The sequence below is a fragment of the Phasianus colchicus genome, chromosome 3 (genome assembly GCF_987193195.1).
Source record: "Phasianus colchicus chromosome 3, bPhaCol1.hap1.1, whole genome shotgun sequence".
Classification (NCBI taxonomy): Eukaryota; Metazoa; Chordata; class Aves; order Galliformes; family Phasianidae; genus Phasianus; species Phasianus colchicus.
In genome coordinates this window covers 41,419,793-41,445,408 of record NC_143438.1, presented here as the reverse complement: position 1 = coordinate 41,445,408, position 25,616 = coordinate 41,419,793, and positions in this window count along the sequence as shown.

Here is a 25,616-nt window from a genome sequence, read left to right as displayed (position 1 = left end):
GCATGTGTTGTCTGAGGAGAACACATACACCCTTAAACTTAGAGACTTCTTGTTCTTTTCAGTTGAGGAAGTAACAGTTATTCTAAGGCTTGCAAGTCATCCCAGCCTTCTGAACCTGTTCGATCTGGCTATTACATGAACTTTGTTTCCTGAAAGGAGCTTGTATGTGGTTTGTGAGCTCTGTCTGGAAACACAGGGAGGAAGATGACCCTCTGAGATTGGACTTGCGTTCACCCGGCACTGAGAACTGTGGCTGTGATCCAGCAAAGCATTTAAGGTTAGTTTATCTTTAAGCTGTATCCCATTGAAATAAGTGGCATGACCCATATACTTAAACTCACAGTTGAGTGCTTTGCTGGATTGCTGCCAGTGGCCACAGTGCTCAGCACCTTGCAGTACTGAACTCTCATCTTCAATACTGGCCTAAGGCAAGATATACAAAGATGTGTGAATACCTGTTCTTTATAGATGGGGGGTTAAATAGAGTATTATTCTCAGGATTACTTCATATTCCATTCAGTAAAAGATATTCTCTTGCTTCTTATAACTCCTGCCAGTTGTACTGAAAGTGAGGATATTACAATTCCAAAAGAATCTCACTGAGCCTGTCATTCTTCTTTCTTTTTCTGATCATACTGAATTTCATAACTCAAGAGATTCAGGTCAAGCTGGTGTTCTGAATTAAGGTAATTTGTTAACACACATTTTTTAAATCTCTGCCATATTCTGCTGACAAAAGGTGATTTAATATTCAACAGATTCAACACATCTCTAGTGCCAGTATACATTTTAAATAAAAGTGTATTTTACAGCTTGGACTACCTTGAGCCATTTGGATCTGACTGAATGTCAAGAGCTTCAGGCAGACAAAGTTAAATATTTCTGAACAAGTCTTTTTTTTTTTTTTTTTTTTTTTTTTTTAAAGCTGTTTTGAATGGTGAGTCCTACTACTCTACTTGAAATACAGATATGTTTTGAACATTTTCAGAGCAGAAAACATATAGAAACAGTGGTTGAGGTCTGTTGAGGTGTGTTATTGATTTGGGAACATATTTAGAATTTGGAATATTCATAGCTGTAACAATATGAATTCAATTCAAATAGATAAAGAGAAAGCGGTTGCAAGTTTTCACAAAATCTGTTGCTTTATTTTTGTATAAATTACAAATATATGTCGAAGTCACCCAATGCTCTGTCTCTGTCAGGTAAAAACAACTGTAATGTCTGCAAATGAAGTGAAATTATTGATGCATTCATGTATATATATATGTACATATAATTTGGCCTTATCATAGTACATTTAAAGGTAATCTCAAATCAGACTACTGAGAGTAACTTTGGCTGTAAATGTGGATTCTTTTGAGAGATGCTTTTCTCCTTTTTTTCTTTATTTCCCTTAATCCTTGTGAAATTTGAAGTCCATATTTTTTATCTAAATATCAACCAATCTGACTTTTTTGCCTGCACAGACTAATGATACATTCCAAGTATTATTTACTTGATTATAAATTCTGGTTTGATGGGATACAATCACTTTTCTGTTCTCAATTACCCACTGAATGGTGACATTACTCAGAATTCCATTTAGATGATGCAAATGACCTAATCGGCTTGTCTTCTACCATGGCAATAACTGAACTCAAATGTCAAAGCAATCTTAGTAAACAAAATCTCTTTTATGTAACTGAAATTGTGCTACAAGAAGTGTAGGAATTTTTATTATAGAAATTGTTCTTTATATTATATATAGGTGTACAATTTCATACTCATGTTCTGTACTGACATTTCAGTATTTTGTATTCTAAGCAATGAGGAAAGAAAAAATACAGAAGAGGTAAATGAAAAGAGACTAAATTAAAGCCAAAGTACATTTATTTGTTTATGGCTTCTACGGTAAGCTATGCCTTTATTCAAAGTTTGAGCAAACTTTATATGAAACTAATATTTCTTTTTTCAACAGCTGATCATAATTGGTCTGTTTTCTCTATTTATTTTACCTCCAATAAAAAGCCTGAGCCAAACAAGCAATGAGTAAGCATTTAACAGAGCATTAGTAGAAATAGGCATAATAACTCTTTGAATTTTTTTTAGATGTTGTAATATGAGTCACATGGATACATCCAAATTTACTTTAAATTGTATAACTTGGTAACAGCATTCAGATTGCTGGGAAACCATTGCCTGTTTTCTGCTTAGAAGGCCTGTATATCTATGGCTGGGCTTGTTGTTGTAATAAGTATTAATTACGTGTCCTGTTTAATACATTGGTTACTATATAGGCTTTCAAAAAACTACTACGTAAAGGATGGACGCTGTCTTCTGATTTATATTAAGTACACAGCAATGCCTTTCCAAAAAACAATGCTTGAAACTGTCTGGTGATCAGCAAAATGAATCATACTTGAGAATCCTTTAGGGAAATCAAGAGTATTTAATACATTACATTTGTGGCATTGTTGTGATAGATTTGGGGGTGAGAGACAAAGATAATAAGCCTGCACATATCAGTGTCCATAAGAAATGTTTCAAATTCTTATTGATAAAATTCATGACTGCACAGTCTGTAGCTTAGATACACCAAGCTGGTGTTGCAGAGCTCTCTTGCTTGCAAAACATGATTTCACTGTAAGAAGTGAGAGATTCTTATAGACATCATATTATTTACTACACCCAACCATCTGAATCTAAGAGGGAGATGGAGGCATCAAATTTGAATTAATATTATTTCTTCATAGAATCATAGAATGGTCTGGGTTAAAAAGGACCATAATGATCAACTAGTTTCAATTCCCCTGCTATGTGCAGGGTCACCAACCACTAGACCAGGCTGCCCAGAGCCACATCCAGCCTGGCCTTGAATGCTTCTAGGAATGTGGGGCATCCACAACCTCCTTGTTCCAGTGCTTCACTACCTTCTGTGTGAAAAACTTCCTCCTAATATCTAACCTAAGCCTTCCCTGTCTTAGTTTAAAACCATTCACCCTTGTCCTATCACTATCCACCCAGCAGCTGCCCTTCTTGTTTATACATTCCCTTCAAATATTGGAAGGCCACAATGAGGTCTCCCTGGAGCCTTCTCTTCTCCCAAGTTAAACAATCCCACTTCCCTCAACCTTTCTTATAGTAGAGGTGCTCCAGTCCTCTGATCATCTTAGTGGCCCTCCTCTGGACTCGTTCCAAGAGCTCTTCATCTTTTTTGTGCAGAGCCCCAGACCTGAATGCAGTACTCCAGATGGTGCCTCTCAAGAGCAGAGTAGAGGGGGACAATCACCTCCCTCTCCCTGCTGGCCACTCCTCTTTTAATGCAGCCCAGAACACAGTTGGCCTTCTGGGCTGCAAGCGCATACTGCTGGCTCATGTCCAGCTTCTCATCTACCAGGACTCCCAGTCCTTCTCCACAGGACAGCCCCCAAGGGATTTTTTGCTCAGCCTTTATAAACATCTGGGATTGCCCTGGCCCAAGTGCAACACCTTGCACTTGACCTTGTTGAACCTCATTAGGTTCTCATAGACCCACTTCTCCAGCCTGTTCAGGACGGCTGGATGGCTTCCCTTCCTACCAATGTATGGACTGCACCACTCAGCTTTGTGTCATCTGCAAACTTGCTGAGGGTACACTTGATTCTTCAGTAAACTCAGTGAACCAGGCACATCCAGATGTCTGATTTTTACAGGAATCAAAATCTGAGATCTTCTTCAATAATGAATATTACAGAAAATAAGAGTAAATAGTGAGTATGGGATTCCTTAATGAAAATAAAAAAAAGAACTGTGTCAGCATTAGCTGTATTTGAATCACAGCAGTAACATGAAATTTGCATTTTTCATGCAGTTATACAAATCAAATATTAAATATTTAATAAAACCATTGATATTTTTTAATTAAATGTTATCCCCCGGCAGTATATGAGAATATTTTCTATATTCTGGCTTTATTCCATAAAATTAGGAGTTGTATGTTATTTTAAGTGCTGTATTTATATCTTTGATCTGACCATATTTTACAGGTACACCTAGCAGCCAAGATTGTTAACTGATATTTTATTCTCAGCAGCCCAAATTATATTTATGTCTAGAATAAAAAATTCTAGATACCTAGACATTCTGAAGCATGCAAAGCATGATAAAATCAACTAACGACAATTCACTTAAATTGTATTTTATAATCTACAGATGGAAACCAGCCTCAGTATTGTTTACTGTCTTTGCAGTCTTCTAATATGCATTTATCTTCTGGTCGTTTTTTCTTTCAGATTTATGTGAAATGGTAGTAATTTTAAACTTCCATTGTGCTTGCCACAACAACCCTTTCAATCAGGTCTTAAATGGCCTACAAGAGGTAAGCCGTGTCATCAACATTATTTTGCTGCAACCTGAGGCTTCTTTTAGCACTGTATTAAAGATCTCCATGTTTCACACACACAAAACTGTACTTATAATCAATCCTACACACTTCAGACTTCTTCCTCCACGTTTTATCATTCTGTAAAAAGAAGTAAAATTTTCAAATAAAGCCTTAAATACAGAAAGAAGAAATCAATTAATTTATGTCTACTTGCATAGCTGGATTTTCTACAGCTTTAATGAACGTTTCATGAATGTTTAGACTGCAAATCCCACAGCTTTTGGTTATCCATGTCATATTTGAAACTTAACAGAAGAGGAGAATATAAGGAACCTCTTTTCATTACTGAAATAGGTACATACAAGTATCTTCAAGACTATTCCCTATTTTTGCTAAGTGGAATATATCAAATTAAATGATAATGAGACCATTCATTAATCCAGTGTAGCAGAGAACAACAAACATGACACCATCTTTGAAACCTAGAATCTCAGAATGGTTCCAGGCATTTTGGTAAATCTGGGTTTGCTGAAATGGCAAAAAAATAAATAAAATAAAAATAAAAAAAATATATATGGTAACAGATTTTTTTTTTCCTTACACATTGAAGGTTTAGGAATAGATTAATTTTGACTGTTGCATTAAAACAATGTTTTAGGTGATAAGAATATTTACACACAGAATGTACACCTTTTTTAAAAAATTGAAGTTCTATTCAGGAATACTGTAGAATTATATAATTTTTGCCTGCCTGTGCAGGAGATATTTTTAACACTTTTAGAAAAATAAACTTTGCATTGAAAATGCAAAGATTCTTCTCTTTGTTAAAGGAATAGTTCACACTGCAAACTATTTTATTCATTATAATCTTCTCCATAACTGTGCTAGGTACTGAAAGGCTTGGCATCTCATTTGCTAGTTTAATGTGATCTTGGTTTTCCACTTTCCATAAACTTCATGAATGTGACCAAAAAAAAAAAAAAAAAGTCAGTGTTGATGACATTAGTCTCACTAGCAATCTGAAGAGATGGTTGCTTGAACAAAATTTTTGACTCAAAAATTAAAGCTTACAAGAATGGAACAAGTTAGGAGAGGTACTGCTGTAACTTTCTTTCCCTCCTGACATCATATTAAATTCAAATAGTACTGCTTAGTGTATCAGTTAGCAACCACTAACATTAAGTAATGCATGTACATGCTATTATATAGATTTACTCCTAATGTTTTGAGAAATCACACAAAACCAGTATTCCTTAAATGTTACTTCATATAACAAAATGAAAGTTCTGTTCTGTATACTAAGCAATGTCTATTCCAAGCCAATAAAAGAGACCTTTTAAACAATTTAGTATGTTGCCAATCCTGCCAAACCTTGGAAAGGTACTTAGCTCTATTGTATCTAAATCATTTAGGTCTTCCGTGCTTTTGTCATATTTGTCACATTATCTTCACACAGTCTATGTGAATTAGCAATGAATTGGTAAATTTTGATTAAGGAACAGACCACAAAAGACAAAATGGAAACTTACACAAAGAAAGGCACTTCTAATAGAGAAATGTGATTTTATGGTAAATTTGTATATAGAAGGTACCAGGGATAAATATAGTAAATGATATCAGTTAAAATTGGTTTTTGTTCTATGAAAGATCAATGATCATGTTTCTCAATGATGTTTTAATATGGGAAGATACCACATGAGGTCTATCAGCTGTATAAACAGTTTATTCATTTCTCTTTTGCAGCACACAAGAAAGGCTATAACTGTGGAAGAATGGATGAAAGATGATACTGCATTGTTAATGTGTTTGTGGACTTGTAGCAAAGATCTAAAAAGATTTTCTCAGTAAATTTTCATATCATTCAACCTCTGGGAATGTTATCACTAACATTCTAACAAAAACTGCCATTGAGAATAAGTCTGTATTCCATGTTGTCTACTTCTGATGTAGATGTGGATATACAGCTGTGCTTTTGTACGTGTGGTAAAATTGTATAGAGAAAATACCAAACTTCACTTTTCCAGAAGAAAAATCACGGGTAAATTTAATGAAAGACTATCTGATCTTAAGAGAAAGTTTTCTTTGTGTTTAAACTGGCTTGATTATCCACGACTGTACAAATCTGATTTATAGTAAATCATTCAAATAATTCAGTGTAAAATTTTAAATGTGTCTATATAAAAAATACATTTAATATTTAAAATTATTGCATACATTTGACATTATTTAGTCTTCTTTACAACCGTACGTGATGTATTAATTATGTGTGTATATATATTTTTGAACATTTTGAAAAGTTGAATTTATTACTAAGAAGAAGCAAAACAAATCAAAACAAGAAACTCAATCAATCCATACTAATGGACTCTATTTTTCAAGTACACTGAAGACAAAGGAAATAGATTTCCTATCTATTCTAATTCTTGGCATGAATACCTCCTTATTTGTGGATCGTAGACCTGACAGTCTGGAAAGGCAATGATTTCAATTATTTTTCACATCAGTTTATTTCTAGGAAAATTAACAATTGGTTCAGGATTGTATACACAGAGATCAGGCTGAAGTCTGTTGATGGCCGCATTTTGCCTCTGTATGAGGAGTGGAATTGTATCATATCTACTATATGCACTGTGACCAAATGTGTTGTTCATAAATGTCCTTGTAGGATCAGTTGTACAGTTTTTGTGTACAGCATTATACTAAAGTTTCTAGGCAGATAAAATTTACAGAGGTAAAAGAGAGCCAACCTGTACTTTAAAACATTGATAAAAGGAATGTGAGTCTTTACATCTCTGAAGAAGAGCAAAAAATAAATATTTGTAGGTAGTATACACTCCATAAGAGAGTAAATGGAGTAATTTGAAGACTAAGACCAGCTAGGCAGGTAGTGTGAAAAAAAAAATGTTTTTATTAAGTAAAAAGGAAACACTGCTTCCATCAGAGTACTATATTCAGGCTATAGAAAACCAGTTGCTAGACTATGAATTATACTGTGTTAGTTGCTCATCCTGTGAGACTTGCAATATTATAACACAGGAAAATATGCAGGCAACTCTGCCCATCTTGCAGCTGTTTGTATAGGAACACTTCATGCTTTGTGAGGCAGTAAAGGTTTCACTGTTGTTGCTGAATTCCCATTGTCATAATCCCTTTTTAGGCCATCATAAAAGTTACTGTGATGAAACGGTCTTTGCACCATGATTGTGAGAGGAAAACGTTTAATGCAGTCCAGACACATAAAAATCTTCAAACCTTTAAGCTCTGTGTGATTCAAGGATAAAAATGTGATTCCACAGTAACAACAGGAAAGAATAGACATAGATACTGATTACTCCTCCCTGTTGCCTTCATGATCCTTTCCTGGGGAAAAGAACTAAGAGGATTTTTTACTTCCATCTTTTATATTTCATAGCACAAGCCTTTCTGCAGTAAGCCAGGATAGGAGGGGTAATTGGACCGGGCTTTCTACCATGTAATGACTCCAAAGCAGAATGCTGAAGCTTTTTCTTGGTTAGTCACCCTTATTACTGCTGCACAAGAAGTAAATGGATAAATATCCAGTACTCTTCTGACTCTCAACAAACATTAGAAAAATGAAGTATGTCAAGCATGATAAAATTGCTATGATATTTTGCAGAGACACCTAAATTTTTTTGTAGAAATTGAACAAAAATATGTTGATTTTTCCAGGCACTCAAGACTGAAGGAAAAAATACAGGAGATACTGAGTACAATGCTCTGCCATTATATCACTACTTGAATTTGATCAAATATATCAATGATAAATTGTATAAATTTATTTTGTTGAACAAAGCAAGCCATAGAATAGTTCTAAGCTCTTTAACTAATTCTAAAATAATAAATTGGTTTAATACCAATTTATTAATATCTTCTGATTATTAATATCGGTCTTTTTCTTTCTGGATAGTTTTTACTTAACTATTGCTGTTTTATACTGAATGTATTGATAATGAACAGAGGAGGCATAAAATGACTTGTAATACTTTCTGTTTATTTATTATAAAGCTAAGCTTAGGAATAAAGTGTCGAAACAATCTTGATTTGTATATTCACTTTCCTATTCTTAGCTTTTAACTATTAAAAATAAAAATAAAAAATCCCTGGTCTATAAAAAAATGAATTCTAAAAAAAAATAAAAATTAACCACACCCACAAAGACTTGTAATCTCTAACATTTTTAATTAATATTTGATTTTGAAATGTAGATCTTTCTTGTTTTCCAAAAGTGAAATAAATTCCAGAAAGGAAGGTCATTTTAATCAAACAGATAAATCTGTAACAAGTAAATAAAACCTCAAAATCCTTAAGTAGGTTACTTTAATGATATTAAAGTCTTTTTTTTTTTTTTTTTCCTCATTTAATACACAGAAATATCTATTCATATTGCTTTTCTGTTGTTGTTATTTTTTTCCTCAAAAAAATGGTTTAGAAAGTTCCTAGGTAGTTGATACTCGTGTAAGACAGTTTTGTACCAGCTGTGAGAATGTTTTAAAAAGAAATTTTTGAATGTTTGGAATCTGTGTATCCACAAGGTTGAAGGCTGCCACTTCTGATAAAAAGGATCAACCAAATCTGCACTGAAGTGACTGCTAAATGTCCTTACTGAGTCCTGCGTCAGTCTCCGTGAGTCACACTTCAATACTCAGAACTCTTTGGTTCAGAACACAAGAATAGGATTGATAAAGGCCGATGATTTCCTTCAAAACTTGTCCAGTTTTCCTGGTATGAGATCAAAGCCTAGTACAAGATATCATAACCTTTTTGATTCCTTCTTTCACACTCTTGTGCTACAGAGACAATTATGATATATTTTTTTAAAATTTAATGTTTGCCATACGGTAGTCAACGTAGATTATAATACTTGAGTTTCATCATAACTATGATCTCACATAATTCTGAGACAAAAAAAAAAAAAAGTCCTGCAGTTCCTACATCAACTACTAAACTTCTCATAGTCAGGATTAGAGGATGGCTTCAAAATCAGATATTAAGGAATAGAGGGAGCCAAGATTCATAATTGAAAGATAATGACAGAGGCATTCATCTGTGAAGTGTATGTGTGTTTTCAATTAATTGCAAATGTTTTTTATACAGCTCAATATATGAGACACATTAGTTTGTAAAACCCACACAACCTTTCAAGCAACAGACTCTAGGTTTAGGACAACCTAGAGTATTTGAAACTGAGGAAAACACATGAAGGAATAGAAGTGAGAAGAGGAAAACTGTGTGTGCTATCTATTCTGATGGAACAACAGTAAAGCCCAGTGAAACACAGTCAATTTCCAGCTATCAAACTTATCGTATGAACATGTACATCACTTTCTCAAAGATTCAGAATACTTTTACATATAATGTGTTCTTGATCAACTTTGTCTATACAACCCCATCCCATCTATACAACACAGAAGGAAGTTAGGGTTCTGCTGCTGTCAAGACCAATCCTCTCTTTTCAAGCAAGGGAGTCAAAAACAAGTGCTGAAGTTTAGACGGTAGACATACAAGTGAAAGATAAATGTTCATACCTGTTCTCTTTGTAAAATCAGCTGTGCCCCACTGTCAGGGAATTTCTCTTAAGTTCCTTTTCTCTATGCATGGTTGTGTCTCAGCATTCACTCCTTTTGTATTTCACTTACCACTACTGGCACTGGGAGCTACACCAGCATCTGTGGGATACGTAGTATGTTTTGAATGAAAGCTGTCCTTGTTACCTTTAACAATGTCAATTGTTCTAAATCCCCAGCACTCTGCTCTCCCCTTTGGTAGTTAGAAATAACATTGCTGGCTGCAGTGAGAAAGGGTTTTGAATAAACATTAGGCATACAGCAAACTTCTACATATAATCATTACATAAATTTGTATTTTAAACATTGGAAAGTTTTAATATTCTTTCAGTGTCAAAATTCAAAGCCTACTTTATAAACTGACAAAAATTGTCTAAGTAAACACCATTCTCAGGCTAAACTCCAGTAGAAAGAGTTAAGCACTTCTGATTCAAGATATTGCTGCACTACATGGACAAGTTTGAACTCAGGCTTGAGGGCTCACACTCAAGCGGTTCTCACAGTGTAGGTACTTTGCAGACAACAATTCCATCACACTGTCCTTTTGTAGAAACAATCTTTTCCTTTACAATTGCATCCTGATATGATAACACCTCTGATACAAATCTGCATCACTCAATTTTAAGAAGTTTTGCACATGAAGAAACTTCCTGATGCATGGAAAGCTCTGACTCATCTCTCACCATACTGTCCAAGCAAGCTGTCAGTGGCTGCTTTGACAGCAAGAAAAACATCTGAAGTCTATAAGAAGGAGACTGCCTAAGGATCTATGTGTTCCCTATTTTGGAGTCACATGCATTCAAAGCTAAGATAGCAGAGTAATTACTCAGTTTCTGTTCTGTCCTTGACATTAGGAGTTTCTGGAGCCATCCATAGATAGGAAGCTAAACACATTTTTTGGAAGACAAGGTAACAGAGTGTGAGGAGAAATTCCTAAAATTAGATGCTCAATCACCCTGTCATCATAGGTGTTGAGAATGTATTTCTATCTAGACCCATGTGGGTTTGGTGACTATCTATACAATTAGGATGTATAATTTATATCCAGTTATTAAAATAGCTATACACTTTCTCCCATCTGTAGTATTTCTAAACTTTATTGCCATTCGCCAATCTCATTTAATCCTAGCAGTGCTCCCTAATATACCGTTTTTTTGCACAGTAAAACAACTTTTCTGACTTTACAGGTGTTGATATTAGTGGATAGGATAGTTGAGTAGTTTCCTGTCCATTCTCAGGCGCTGTGCTAATTCAAGACAGAGAGAAACTCGCTTACAAAAACTAGCAGTGCTCCCTTACAAAAACTCTTTTTAGTGTTTCAAAGCCTAGAAAGTATGGTGAACACAGTTCCTTTTACAGTATATTATTTCTCTGATTTTCTCAAGTGAAGAATTCCAGCAGATCTTTATTGCATTTGAAGGTTTTTAGGTTTATTACAGAGGGTGTAGATATTAAGAACGTTTGCCAAAGATATTTTGCATTACTTGTATGTGGAAAATTAAAAAAATAATAAATAAATAAAATAAAATAAAATAAAATAAAATAAAATAAAATAAAATAAAATAAAATAAAATAAAATAAAAACATTGCGTGATTCAGATCAGATTGTTGGATCGGGTGAGCATTTACTACACAAGATCATTCTTTTGACACCAGTGGTAATAAGAGGAAGGAAAAAGTCTTTTCAAACACGAGAATTATTTGTTTATCCACACCTGTGATTGGTTAGTGGATATGGACATTTCCAGCTTACTGTAGAGATACAGGTAAGTTTGTTTTTAAAAGTTACTGCCTCTGGCAATGGCTTACAAAGGATCTTGACCCTGGATTTACTCCCCAAGAAAGTTCTCCTGAAAGAATGTCCGGGAGGCCATATTTTTTTTCTTTTCCTTTGAATACTAATAAGGTGATCATCATCCTTTAACTGTTCTAGCCTGCAGGATTTGTTTTATTTAAACTTCATTTGTCTGTATGAATTAAGCATACACACTTTTATATTTTACACCATTTATATTAGATTTTTTTTTTTTATTGTATTGACCAATTATCTCTAAAATATATTTATATAATGGCAAGTAAGGCAACATAAGCCAAAACTATCAGAGTGAAAAATGTTCATATACATAGGAAGTAACATTCTAGCTTTCAGCAGTTTGCAGGAAAAAAAAAACTGGACAAGACATATTACAACGAACACTTTCTTTCCAAAAATTTGCTAATAGATAACCATAAGAATACTCATAAAGTCAAAAACTCTAAATAGCAATATTTTAAATTTGGTTTGGAAATAACATTTCTGAACCACAAGGTGTTACCGATTCAGAAAGGAATCGCGATTGGACTTCTGAAGCCTGCCACATGCCTTCGATTGCTGAATGTTGATTGAACCTGGGAGACTCTTGTCTCACACAGATGACAGTCAATTTCCATGCTCTGTAATCTCAATTTTTTAAATGTATAGTGGACACAGTAAAGCTAGAAACAAGTTTAAGTGCTGTCGGCCTGTCTCAGTTTATCCTTAAGTCCTGAATACGTTCGAAAACATGTTAGAAAAATAAAGAAATACATTCAAAAGATGTGGGCTCAGGTAGGCAGTCTAATCATATGTACGACTTTACTTTTCCTCAAATTGTAAACTATGACTGAGGTATAGAGTTCCTCACTGCTCTTCAGTTTCTGAAGTGTCTGAAGTCGAATGGGCAGAGGGACTACTCTGATGGTAACAAATGCTTACTTGCACATCATTGCTTCCCCTCTTACGATTGATTTTAATTTATGAAATTGCAACAAGGTTTGCATTGTTAGAAGTCTTTCTTAATTCTTCTTTTCAGAGGTAAGAGATTCATTTCAGATTCAGAATGGGTTTAAAGTCCATTGATTTTGAGGAGTTTGAGTGGAAAGAGGCAACTGCTCTTTCATTGCAGAGCTGCTCTGTGCTTCTGTAAGTGAATATTGGTTTAAATGATTTCATATGCATGGCCTTAGCGAAACAAAAGCACTGGTAAAAAGAGGAGAGGTTATCTATAAACAAAGGTCTGAAATGACATTTTCCTCACATTTTTAACAAAAATTTAATAAAACACCTTCTACTCAGATTCTTGTTGCTTAACATGGCAGGTGCAGCTCTCTGTGTGGTAACCAGTACAAAGAAGATGGTTTGCTGTTTTTTTGTTTGTTTGTTGCTTCAATCAACCAGCCAATCAGAAGCTATTTTTATCCTCTGTAGTATCTAAAAGAAAATTCCAGGTGATCACATGGAAAGATTCTGATCATTGAACCTAAAGTCTGTGGGGAGGCTGGCTGTCAACGTGAATACTCTTCTGCTTTCTTTGTGATCTTTAAAGTTAAACAATTACTTTGGCTGTTTGTGGCTTTAAATTTGCACTGCCAGATGAAGGAGTTTTTTGTTTTTTTTTTTTCTTTTTTCTTTTTGTTCAAACCCAAAATTGTTCTGTGAAATATTTAGGAACAGAAGACTGAGCACAGCATTAGCAAAACTAAGATATGATTTCCCTCACTTATTTCTTTAATAGAGACATCAATCTCCTTGTCGTGGTTTCATTACTATACATATACTGCTTTTTTTTTTTTTTTTTTTTTTTTTTTTTTTTTTTTTTCCCCAGGCTTATTTATTCTTATTTTACATTGAGGGAAACTAATAAACAAGCAAGTAACCAAACCAAACCAAAAAAAGCATTAAACAGCAGAAGAGGAATTAAAACCTGCTTCTTCCAAAGTGAAACACTAACTGCAAGTTGTCACAGCAGGGAGTATGCTGTATTTAAAGGCACAGTGAACTTTGAAATACTCATTTCCTGTAATACTTATAAGCATTGTTTTTTGGTTTTTTTTTTTGTTTTTTTGTTTTTTTTTTTCCCCAAACCCATTTACTGCATTGTATACAAGGTACAGGAAAAGTTTTCAGTTTTATATAGCGTAACGTATTTGAGACTTGCTCCTACAGTCAGCTTAAATACAGTAAAAAACAAGAGAGCAGCAAACAGCTGCTGCTATCATAGCTAATGCTACCTTGGACACAGTAATGATAAGTAGTTGTCCTGGTTTAAACTGAGGCAGTTTTATTAGCAACACCAGTGTTTTGGTTGTTGCTGAGTAATAGAATATGCTTAGGGACATTCAGTGTGGAAAAGTCACTGCCTTTATGCTGCTATGGGAAGGGATGGGTTGGAGACAGGACAGCTTCCTTGAATTAGAACAGGAATTATTCAATACCACATGACATCATGAAGCAGGCCATTAAGATGTGGGTGGGAATTGGCTGTGGGTGAGCTGCTGTTCAAGTATTGGTGAAATACTGCATTATTGGCTGGTATCAGTTGGTGATTAGTTCATGAAACGGCTTGGGTTGGAAGGGACTTTTTTTTTTTTTCTTTTCTAATCACTCTTAAATAAGTTTAGAAATGACTGCTGTTTAATAATAAGTAGCAAATAAATTAAAACAATTAAGACCCCACGGCATCTGTCCATTTGAAACTTATATATAAGACTGTTTTGAGGATGTTTCCTGATATTTTTACAGTGATTAATAGAATATGCTATTCAACCATTGTAGATATGTTTACACTTATGCTTAAAATTGAAAGGTTTTGGCCGTAAGGCTCAAATTCATAAGGATCTATCCTTCATAAGGCTATCTTGCAAAAGTTCTGTTGTATTTGCATTAATTTTATTTTCTACATTTCTTAATTACAACTGCTATAACTTCATGTATTGCTTCCCCTACCCTTAGTTCCACATTAGAAATCAATAAGTGTAACTGTATTGTAAATTTACTGTGTTATACTATTAATATTTTCCCAAATTGCCAGGAAGGTTTTGATTTTCTTATTTATGTCTACTTTAGGAGCATGCAAGGTTCTCTATAACCTTCCATTTGTTAGGATGTGCAACAGATTCTGAAGTTCCTCCCTTTCCCTTCTTACACTTTGGGTCTTTGTTAAATGACAAATACCCCATTTTTCTAGAATTGCTCACATATCTATTCAGCACCTAAGAGTTAACAGTGAAGTAGGGAAGAAAGCAAACTTGCTTTCAGTTCTTGATGACCTAATTTTCGAATTGTTTTTTTCCATGACAGCAAATGAGGCTGATATCACTTTTCTGTACAAGTAATGGTATGCATGTAAATGGATCTGGAAATCAAACGCTTGAAAGATTTGTCTATTGCATTTTATTAATCAGTTGTCTAATTGTACCTTTTCATCTGCACTAATATTTTTTAAGAATTAGGCCTTTCTCATAGAGAAAGAACAGGAATATTACTTCTTCAGTTGTAGCTGATTTCTCTTAGGGGTAAGAAGAAGTCGAATATAAAAGTGTTTTCTGTGCTACAAAGATTTTCTCACATGGTTTTCCCTGCTAAGTAAAATAAGTAATGTTTAGTTCTTAGTTTATGTTGTTGTTGTTATTATTATTATTATTATTATTATTATTATTATTGAATCTATTATTACTTTCTAGCATTCATATTTTTTCCTCTGCAATCCTGAAGCAATGGCAGATAGTTATTCTGGGTTAGAAAAAATACTCAAGTAGCTCTGTCTTTTAAGGAAACATATCTCAATAAGCAACAGTTTATTCATGCATCTCTTAGAATTAAATTATACCATCTGAATAAATGCTGTTAATAGCTTCAAATATGGCCCAAGGTAAGAGAATGTCATAGTCTCATGGATTAAAAAAGGTCTAAGCAACATTTTTGCCTCATATTCAATTTGATGGGTTTTGGTGGTTTTGTTTGTTTCTTTGTTTACTGTTTGCTTGTTTTGTCTTCATGGAATTCTCATTAATGTTTTTGGAAACATGTTTCATCTTACACATAGAAAGCTTCATAACATGATTTATTATTTCTTTTGCTTTTCAGAGGCAATTATCATCATTTTCTATTTGACAGTGTTAGCAAAGTCTTCATACTAGATGCATCACAATTTCATTTTAAATTCCTATCACTCCCATATTAATGCTGTATTCAAGGTAACAAGCAATCTCTGTGCTCCATTTATTGGTAAGTTAGACTGCTAGAGACAATCTCAGAAACAGTAATTAATCAGCTCAGATATTCTGTACAATGAGAACTTATCTTGATGGGGCATAAGTTATTTTATAGCTTTTGAGTATCTGTAAAAAAAAAACTGTTTTAAAAGCTATTTCTTCTGATTCCCCCCCCCCCCCCCCCAAAAAAAAAACAATAAAGATTAAAATGTTCTTATTTCTCTTTCCTGTGCTACATTTTCTCAAATGTGATAAGATTTCAAGCACATCAGACTTTACCTAGCTTTGCAAATCCACTTTGTTTTATGAAATTTACAGAACAAGTGCAATGATTTATAAAATACTTTGAAAATCCTAAGTTAGTGATGGATTTTATTTTGCATTAGATAAGAAGGATGACATTTTCTACTAACAAATACAAGTGTTTTGTTCATACAAGTATGTATCAAAGCTAATTTCTTCAGCTGCTAATTATATACCTCCCTGCCTCCCCAGTATTAGGAGGCACGTGTCTATTATATGAATTATACTCAGTGTCATATATAACTCAGTGTTTTCAGCATCCTAGCATTTTCAGTTTTATTCCTGCTAGTTCAAGCTGAGGTCAACAAGCCTGTTTACAGTTATCTCCTCTTGTTAAGAGGATACTCATATTTCTGGTAAACTCTCTGACAGAAAGTAGTGTTGTCTTGCATAGTTACACACAGGTCATCCTTGAATTTTTCAGAATAAGCATTCTCTAGTTGATGGTAACGTAATGTGAAAGTAATGAAATACCTTTTAATAGTCCCTCAATTTCCAAGCACTGAGGAGTTAGCATGAAATGAACAGTTCTTGTTTTATCTCACATCCATTTAATTATGTTTATTAAGAATTACAGTTCACTGCTGTAGTTACATTAGAATGCATTCTCTGGGAGCCTTTTATTGTTTTAAATGTAATTGTAAACACCCACTGAATTTTCACTCAGCCCTAGTGGAACTTAAGAGGTGCAATAGGGGTCTCAGCATCTGAGCAGTGATATTATTTATGTATGCTCTATAACAGAAATAGGAACCCTGCAGGAGTGAATTGTGATGCTCAAAGCTGGTCAAAGTTCTTTGTAGATTTGTAGAGGGAAAAAATACCAACAAATGCAGAGCAAGGTGAACCTCGTATGAACCGTATACTCCCTACTATCAAGTATTCCAATAGTTTTCTGAGGTTTTTGGCTAGGTAAAGGGAAAATCACCTATAATTTTCTCCTCACATAAAACAGGAAGTGTCATGCAAGATTTCCCGCAGGTGAACTTCAGAAAATGTGAACTTACGATTGCAAATACAGATTGAGCTCTTTCTTATAAATTTGGTATTTACTTCTGATACATTTTGCATAGAGATAATGGAAAGGAGTGGAATTGTCAAAATGATCAGAATGTTTTGTTTATAGATTTCCCTGAAATATTCATTCACTTATTCCTGCTAGAAAACTATCTTGCATCTAACAGATGTTTGTTTGAGGAACTAAGCTGTCTAAACACACAGAATGATCACAGCCAGCAGTATCCCATAAGTTAGATCATTTTTCCCTGTATTTTCAATGCACTCATAAAGCAACTTACAGTTCTTTGTTGAACAGAAGCCAGAAAGTAAGTAAAAATTGAGATTTCTATCCTCACTAAGATGAAATTTTAGAGGATAAAAATATTTGCAAGATGCTTTATTTCATAAGAATGCTTCAGTAGATGAAAATAACTATGATCAATAAACAAACAAGGAAACAGGAAGGTGTGCCTTGAATGCCATAATTCTTCAGAGTGCAAATAAAATGAAAGATCAGATTTCTTTTCTTTTTTTTTTTTTTTTCAGTTCTCCACCCTTCTTTATCTTTTTCTTGTTTTTGTTGTTGTTGCTGTGGTTTTCAAATTGCAGCAGCAGAACATATAAATATATAATGAGACCATATATATGATCATATATATATGAGAACATATAAATACATAAAAGATCATATAAATGATCTTATTTTTTAAAATAATTGTAAAGGTGGCAATCAGCATCAGTTCTGTTTATTATTGAGCCTAAAGTAAACCAAACTTTTGATTTGCTGATACCATAACTTTGATGCAATTCATTCAGCTCAGAAGGAAAAGATATCAGATACTGAACCATTTGATAGCACTGGGGGTGGAGGGAGATCAAATAAATTTGTAGGCTATCAGACTCTCTTCTTCATATAGTAGAAAGAAAGAACACAGTGTCCTTGTAACTGTCCAGCATTTGCACCAAAGCTGAGACAGGAAATATGAAGGTCACCTTAGTACAAAACCAGAAATGAAGAACCCAGAATTGTCAGAGGTATGCATTATTAAAAGACACAATCTCTCAGTGCAGTAGACAGACCAAATTTTCTCCTTTTTTTTTTTTTTTTTTTTTTTTAACTAGGAAAACATTGTTATGCCTCCAATACATGAGCCTGTTTGTCCCTTAGTCTTATGGTTTATTCCAGAACAAAATTACAGTCTCATAAAACAGCGTACTGGTATTCTAACTATGTAATTAGACTTCAGTATGAAATGTTGTAGAGTGTTATTAAGAAGTGATTGTTTTGTTTAATTGTTGATTATAAAATAATATTAAATATGCATTGATAAAACTATTATAAGCAAAACATTGTAAAGATATGTTGAAATAATATACATTTTGTAATTATTAAGCATAAATATGAGCTTCTATAATTTAATAAATCTTGCTAAGTGTTTGGTCTTTTTTCTCTAACTATATCATAGAATGTTGCAGCTCCATTAAGAAAACTTGCTTTTGTAAATGCTTGAGATAATATCACTTTCTGGGCCCCCCTTGGAAAATATTGTGCTTCAATTTTATTTTTTTTTTTTATACCAGACTATCATCTTGTATATTTTGAAGACTTTAAGGCTAGATGAAGCTCAACTGTTTGAAAAATTTCTCTATATGTAAATATTTACTTCTATTCAACAGAGAATGCTCCAGCAGTTAACTTAATTAAGATTTTAACCTTCCTAATATTTCTTAGACTTAATAAGAAAGTAATTATATTTTTTTATTTCTTATTCCAGAAAATACAGAGATTGAGAAAAGACTGGAGCAAAAATTATCCTGGATGTTTAATTTATACTTTTTTCTTTTTTTTTTCCCAAAATAATGAGTCTCCTTCCTTTTCTTTCTTTATTGCTCTGCTACTATTTGTTAAATGCCTTCTTTAAAATTTACTAAAAATATATTCCCTTCCCACAACCAAATTTAAAGTTTTAACTAACTATTAATCAGGAAGTTTGCATGCTAATAATTTACTGCCTTTTCAGTAAACCGTGAGATTCTTCTTTTAGATTAAATTTGGTTATACACTGTATCAGTAATCTCACAGAATTTTAGTATAAAATTAATATGTACATTAAGTGTGCAGATACAGAAGCAATTTTATTGGCAAATATAGTAGGAATTGAACCAATGAGATCCAGAACTAAACATTTGAACTTTTTTTTCTATCAAAGTATTCAACAGACTATTACTGGGGACTATGTGAATTTACTTTGTATGTCTGATGATCTGATGGCTCTGAAGAGTACTTATAATTTGTTCTTACCAGTGGATTATATATTTCCATTACTTAAAAAACTAAAAAAAAAAAAAAACTAAAAAAAAAAAAATTAAAAAAAATAAAAGAGGAAAATATATCTGTAACAACTATAATTGATAGGGCATATATGGGAAATTATGTGTGGACACTTAAATTTATGAGTTTAAACCTGCCGTTGAATTTGACCTTGATTTTGTAACTGCAAGTTCTTCAGAGCATAAGAGTGTTGTGGGTTTTATAGAGCGTTCAGTGGCCTCTGTATAGTTCTTTAAAGCCATGAGATTTCAGGGTCCTTCACGAGAGAAAAGCTCTCTCTTACTCAAACTGATGTTTCCAGTTATAGCTCTGTAAGAGCTTTCAGAGTCACCTCAATGAAATTCTGTTGTCATGAAGAAGTAGATTAGGAAGTAATCTACTGCAACTGAGACTAGGTAGATTTAACTGTTGTACAAGGAAGGTGAGAAAGTAATTTCAGAAAGAAGAAAAATAAATTGACCTAGGAACCAAAACAAGGAATTAAGAAGACAGAAAAAAATGTAGAGGCTCTTTATAGAGCTTTTTTTTTTTTTTTTTTTTTTTTTTTAACCCTGACTTAGATACAAGGTGCTAGCCTGATGGATTTTTATAGAAAATGTTATTGTCATGTAATCATAGAATCATAGAATGGCCTGGGTTAAAAAGGACCACAATGATCATCAAGTTTCAACCCCCCTGCTATGTGCAGGGTCACCAACCACTAGACCAGGCTGCCCAGAGTCATCATAGTGTCTTGTTTATTTGTTTGTTTTTTCTTTTCATATAAACATAGAATGGCCTGAGTTGAAAAGGACTTTAATGATCATCTAGTTTCAACCCTGTAGCTCTAGGTAGAGTTGCCAACCACTAGACCAGGCTGCCCAGAGCCACACCCAGTCTGGCCTTGAATATATCTAGGGTCAGAGTATCCAAAGCCCCCTTAGGCAACCTGCTCTGGTGCTTCTTCACCCTCTATGAAAAACTACCTCCTAATGTCTAACCTAAACCTCCCCTGTCTTAGTTTAAAACCATTCCCCCTTGTCCTATCCTATCAACCCATGGAAACAGGGTTTTGATCGTTTCTGTTTGCTTTTTATCCCCAATATGAACCTGAAACTTCTTATTTAGTGAAAGATGGAAGAAACTTAGTCTTATATGCTTACAGAACAAGCTTATGATGTAATGTTGTAAAGTTACTCCCCTTGGAAGTTTGCCTCCAACCCTCTCCACAATTCTCAAAAAGTACTGCTATCTTTCCAAAGAGTCACATTACTGCAGGTTTTTGTTTTTGTTTTTGTTTTTGTTTTTAAATGGCAAGAGTTTTACTTTAGAAAGTAATAGTACTGTGCATCTAAACTCCTAAGAGTTATCCTGGTGGTGAAATATGTTTGTGACATACTGTGAATAACTGACTCACATTTCTGAAGTAAACATCAATAGATTTACTTTTATTTGTCAAGTTCATGCAACGGGCTACAACCACTTTCTTCATTTCAAGTGCAGATACCTTCTGGGGAAGACTGTCTTACTCTCACTGATTGTCACTGGACCAGCAGATGTTTCTACCACTTTATGAACCTGACTTTCTGTGGAAATAAGTCTTATCCAGTACAAAGTCAACATAAGCCACCCGTTCCCTCACCTCTCACATTTCAAAAATATATGAACTCACTGATCAAGTGAAGACTAATTTGAGAGAAGTGGAGCTCTTAATCTCTTAATGCTCTTTTCCTAATTCTGCATCATCTAGGAGATGTGACTGTGTGTTTCCTGTCAGTTGTTTTCCCTTGAACATCAACTCCAGCATCTTAATTTTCTTTCTCTGTGATTCAGAAATAGCACAGAATCTTCCTTGACTTTTTCTTTGCTTCTCCTTGTTTTAATTCCCTTCTGTTTGTTAAATTAGTGTTCTGTAATGTCCTGCTTTAGAATTAGAATGAAATCAGTCTATGAAAGACATAGATGCAAGTACACTGTGTGAACAATAAATACCTTAGTACCATTTTCAAATCAATAAACATGACCATGATAATTACATTTAGCAAATAGTTTGTGAAGCAAAACTGTTGCCATTTTATTACTTGTGAGTCCTAATAAATATAAAGGAACTGCAGATCAACTGTCAAAGTTCAGGTAGAGCTGGCAAGAAACAAACAGTTTAAACAGATTTTTGTCTGTACTTTGAAAATGTTTGATATGAAAATTGCTGGGAAAAGCAGTAAAAAATAGGATCCCTTTAAGCCATTTGTGAGTCTTAAAAAACATCAGTGGGATATATGTCCCGTAGGCAATGCCATTTGTAAATGACTTCTGTAAGAACTATTCATAAATAAAATGAGTAGAGTTCGGAATAAAAATGATAAAGCTGACATTTTTTTCTAACTGAACTTGCCAGTTGGAGGGAAGCATCCCCTGGTGGGCCATCTCTAAGAATGAGAATAACGGAGGTAACCGCTAATGAGGATAAATGTATTGGGAGCTTTTTGAAGGTTTTAAGTGCCAATAGATAATCTGCAGTCTTCCTTAACTGCAGGGAAAAAGGGACTCAGATCGATGGGGAAAAAAAGGCTTGAAAATGTGGCACTCTGTCCTTGCTTTAAATTCTTAGATGACCATGCTAGAAAAAAGAAAATTGGCACAAAGGATAATAAAAAAAAAATATAAAACCTCAAGAGGGCAGGTATTTATCCTTTATAATAATCTGAAAGTATGGGCACAAAATTTTCAACAATAAAATTAAATATAGAGCTATTGAAAAATCAAATAAGGTCTTAGAATTTATGGTAGTGACACCATTTCTTTTACAATACCGTTTGGAAGCTATTCTGTTCTTAAATCTGATAAATGATTCTTGTACATTACAAAATTTCAGCATCCACAAGCTGAAGCCCAAAGGGTTGACAGTAGTTGGAGCAGTTCTATTTTTATAAAGTGGGCTAATCACAGGCACAAGGATTTAAGTCCTTGTAAAATAAAGCTTTCAAGAGATTTGACTTCTCTTTTTTTTTTTTTTCTTTTCTTTTTTCCTGTCACACAGTAGGGGAAATCTGAACTTTGAAAAATTAGTCAAGCATACAGTAAAAAAGTTAAATAGTGTCATATCCATTTGGATTTCAGCTTTGAGAATTTTTTTCTCATCAAAAAAGCAGTCACCAGAAGAAAACACAGAAAGTTTATATTAAAGCAATATGCAGGTTAGGAGACCCTAGTGGTCATAAATAGAAAATGTCAAAAATCTGGTGGTTTATTTCCAGAAGCATTTCCCTGTCTCATTGGCTTCTATTCTGAATATTTATTTCCCCATGAAATAGGTTTAAATTGTAAAAAGTATATATATATATATATATATATTTGTATGCAGACACTTATGCACACCGATGCATTTAAAATGTTGCACAATTTGATAATCATTTAGAACTTAACAGTAACACACTTAAGTATTAAGTCTTATTCAAAAGCTTCCATTAAACTTGTGATTTTATTATACATTTATGAACCTTGAGACTTGGTCTACCTTCCAAAATGCAGTTGGCAAATTTTTCAGAGACAGTTTATCTTGCCTGTTGCCAAAACAAAACTATATTCCTAATCAATAGGGACTAAGGTATTCCACAGTTCCAGATTGATTTTAATAACACCACTCACGACCACCACCCTCACACAAAATCGAAAGGAAAAAAAATGAAAAATTCTGGAAAAAAAATTAGAGACATATTTATAGATTTGTATGGTCTTCTGAATAAGGAAATGCTCTTCAACAGATCTCATCTGCAAACGTGTATTTTTTTTAGAGCTCCTTACAAGACATTTTGGTTTCTGGCACAAGATTTGGTCATTAGATTATGATTCCTTTCATTTAATGAGATTTGTAGAAGAATTACATCAATAACACCAACATAAGTAGCAGCAAGGTATACTTTGCATGTAGCTTATTAAAATGTCTGATATCAAAACAAGTATTAGTGCCTTGTCTGCTCAGCAGGAACAGCATGAAGACAAGCTCTGTCAGTTTCCTTGACTTTCAGTAATTCTTGTCTTATCTGCCATGCAGCATATATTCTATTGAGTGCTCGCTGCATTGGCAAAAGTAACCAATTGTCTACCCTTGGTGTCTTAACAGTGACAGTCTTTACACAGCAAGGGATTTTCTGGTAGTGAAAATTTCTGGCCAAAAAAAAGTTAATAGTGTCTATTGCTGAATAATGTAACCAAGCATGTGAGACTGGAAGACAGATAAAAAGCTTAGCTGTCACATGTCTTCTTCATTCTTGATATCTTGTGCATCTCCAAGTCAACACATGGAGAATGACTTGCATTGACAAGTGACTACTGACAGTCCAAAGAAATCCTGATGGCAGGACAGAAAAGCTAAGTACATACAGGAAACAAAGATTTTAATATTCTTTAGAATGCCATAAGCTTTTTCTCTTACACTTCCAGAGCTTCAGATCAAACCAGAGCATTAGGTCTTCAGTGTTAACTGTAGGCAGAATTTATCTGGAAATTGTTTAATTGGAAAAAAAAAATAAAAAATGAACACAACAGAAACATGAAAATAACCTTGACTCTTTTCCTTGACTTTCTTCTGAGTATCAAAGGGAAGACTACATCTCTAAGTGAACTTCAAATGGTAGGAAATGTTGAATTCAGCATACTCTTTCTTTTCCATTACATGTTAAGATCAGAGTCACCTATTTTACCTCTGCATCTCTATAAGAAACCAATTCAAAGATTTTTCACAATTTAATGTACACCATATGTACAGCATGTTAATCACAGTGATTTAAAGTCACCTACAGAAGATCAAACTTTAATATATAAAATCTCCGAGTAGGTATTTTTGTAGCCTCTACACAAAGCTCCTCTCTTATCTCAAATGCATCAAACCATCCAAGAAAATTGTCCAGAGTTCACCTCTGTTTTGTTTTGGTTTTTTTTTTGCCTATTATGCAATAGATGAATTAAAAGTATAAACATTTAAGTTAGTATTTTTCTATATATACAGGAAATTGCAATTTTATCTGAAAAAAGCTGTATTTTAAAGATCTCTTTTTTTTTCTTTTTCTTCTTTTTTTTTCCCATGGGACTTTTCCTTGGCTTTAGAACACCTGTAAAGGGGGAAAAAAATCTATAAAATTAACATATAGATAAATATAAACATTTATATCTAGTTTGAATCTAATGCAGAAAATGTGCCTACATTGTATTCTTCTCCACTTTTTTTAGTTTGCAATTACAAAAGTTATTGGTATGATTTTTATTCATTCTAGGTGTGTACTCCAATTTGAAAGAGTGTATATGAAGTATGCTCAAGACAAGTAGAGGGCACTGATTAAATGTCATCAATACTACTGAGTTTAACAGCAATGTTCTTTATTAATTTCATCCGGTATCTAGTCTCATACTGATCCAGAAATATTTTCAGATTGCACATTCTGATGCGGTTTCATGCTACCTTCCCTCATTTTTCAGGACAAATTACTAATTAAGAAGTCTCAGTATCTGAAGATGGAATATTGACATTTAAGTGCTTGTATAAAAAAAATTTCTTGTAGGAATTTTTTAAAAAGAAAATTATATAACATTTAAAGTATTTTAATTAAGTCTTTTAAATTGCAGAAGGAAATGCATCTCTTTCTCCTTCATTAAAAGATTTTAATAGCCTAGAGTAGGCTATTATTCAACATTGTGAGAATACTGAGTATGCTAAATTAATCTGTTTATTTCTACAATCCAACTTCCATCCTTTTAACCATGGAATAAGAAATGGCCAGGAGAACTTAGCCTTAAAACTTTTCATAGTTTTGTTTTTGTTTTTGTTTTTGTTTAATGTTGACACTTCTTTATATTTCTAATTCCTTTAAATTTGCATTGATTTCTGTCCTATTTACAGTGACTTTAAAGTTCAAGACTTTTAGATTTGCATTTGAATTTAATGGAAGTAAAATATCATGTCACTAACCGCAAAGAATTGCTCAAGAATTTCTTTCAGTTTTTTTTTTTTTATATTTCAGAATTTTATGTGTTGTTTAATCATGCTGGACCATCTAAGGGCTATTAT